General features: G+C 44.9%; 1 pseudogene; it reads right to left on the reverse strand.

The window, feature by feature from the left end:
* Positions 1-270: 270 nt before the first annotated feature.
* Positions 271-1703, reverse strand: LOC102957971 (annotated as a pseudogene).
* Positions 1704-2135: the final 432 nt, after the last annotated feature.

The following is a 2135-nucleotide window of genomic DNA, read 5'->3' on the forward strand; positions in this document are numbered from 1 at the left end:
TCACTCCAAGTTCACTCTTGCCTGAAAATGAGTTTAAGAGTCATACTTTCAAAGTTTTGAGGGGAGAACCTTCTCTTCCTCTGAAATACTTTCCTCGCCTGTTTGCTAGTACCTATAGTTAATTTATGCCATAAACAAAACACTATATCATAATGTCATGAAGTTTTCTTTTCATTCTAGAATCTTTGGTGTGTTGGCTTTTTTTTTTTTTTTTTTTTTTTTTTTTTGCTTGTATGTGACAAGAGGGCTCCCTAAGCCCCTCCCCTTCTTCAGGAGGCCTGGGATGGAAACTATATAAAGATCAAAGACTCTCAGTATATTGGGGGATGAATTGGGGCAAGAATTCCCCAGTAGCTGAGGGCCTCTCTCTTCCTCTTGCTATCGCTGGGGCTGGTGGTCCAGGCGGCTCTTACTCCTTGGAGGTCATGTTGACGGTAAGGTCCACCACCCATTTGCTGTAGCCAAATTCATTGTCATACCAGGAAATGAGCTAAACAAAGTGGTCACTGACAGCAATGCCAGCCCCAGCATCAAAGGTGGAAGAGTGTTAAAGTCACAGGACACAACCTGGTCCTCACTGTAGCCCAGGATGCCCTTGAGGGAACCTTCCCATGCCTACTCTCACCACCTTCTTGATGTTACTGTATTTGGCAGCTTCCTCCAGGTGGCAGGTCAGATCCATGACCAACACATTGTGGGTGGGGACATGGAAGGCCATGACAGTAAGCTTCCCATTCAGCTCAGGGATGACCTTGCCTATAGCCTTGGCGAGGCCAGTAGAAGCAGAGATGATGTGGTGGGCAGCCTCTTGGCCATCACACCACAGCTTCCCAGAGGCCCCACCCATGGTCTTCTGGGTGGCAATGATAGCATAGACTATGGTCACGAGTCCCTCCACAATGCCAGAGTTGTCATGGATGACCTTGGCCAGAGGGGCCAAGCAGTGGATGGTACAGGAAACATTGCTGACAATCTTGAGGGAGTTGTCATACCTCTCGTGGTTCATGCCCATCACAAACATGGGGGCATCAACAGAAAGGGCAGAGATGATGACCCTCTTGGCCTCACCCTTCCGGTGAACACCAGCCTTCTCCATAGTGGTAAAGACTCCAGTGGACTCCATAGCATACTCTGCACCAACATCACCCCATTTCATGTTGGTAGGATCTTGCCCTTGGAAAGTGAAGATGGTTTTTCCATTGATGACAGTGGAAAATTGTCAGCCTTGACTGTGCTGTTGAATTTGCCATGGGTAGAATCATACTGGAACATGTAGACCATATAGCTGAGGTCAATGAAGGGGTCACTGATGGTGACAATATCTACGTTCCCAGAGTTAAAAGCAGCCCTGGTGACCAGGCATCCAATATGGCCAGATCCATTTACTCTGACCCAGACCATCACGTCTCCGAGATGCAGCTGCCACTGCACCAGAAGATGCTACTGTGTGACAAACAGGGAGGAACAGAGAACCCGTTCTAGAATCTTTGATACTTGCTAAAGTTCGAATCATCCTGGGATTGGCATTTTTTAAATCTGGGAAAAAGTTTTAATAAGGAGACAAACCTTGGGACTGCGTTGGAGGGGCAAGATCTAGGACACCAGATATGTGTGTGGGAACACATGCATGTGTGTGCGCTTACATGTGCTCAGAATAAGGCCACTGTTTCTGTCTCCAAATCACAAAGTTACCCTTCATTTTGCTGAAAATTTTTATTCTTAATAAAAGTACAGAGGTAAATAAGTCTAATTTTTCTGTAGAAATAATTTGTACAGCAAAGAAGCTGAGGACGGTGTAATTTAGTTCCTAATCATACAAACTACATAATTTCGCAAGATGGGAGTACATTGATTAGGCACCTGCATATGTCAGAGGCATCACCAACATTATCTCAATTCTCCCAGCAACCATAGAAGGGGGCTATTATTCTTCCAAATTTAGTGAAAAAGAAATAAGGCAAGGTCACAGATTTATTAGTGACACAGGCAGAATTCTAATCTAACTCCTGACACCTCATCTTATGTATTTTTTATATTCCATAAAGAAGAGGGATCTAGTAGTTAGAGCTCAGATTTTGATGTCAGAGAGACCTGGGTTCAAATCTTCCCTCTTCTCTTACAATGTCTGAGACACA

This window comes from Panthera tigris, chromosome B4 (assembly GCF_018350195.1).
Source record: "Panthera tigris isolate Pti1 chromosome B4, P.tigris_Pti1_mat1.1, whole genome shotgun sequence".
In the NCBI taxonomy this organism is placed as follows: Eukaryota; Metazoa; Chordata; class Mammalia; order Carnivora; family Felidae; genus Panthera; species Panthera tigris.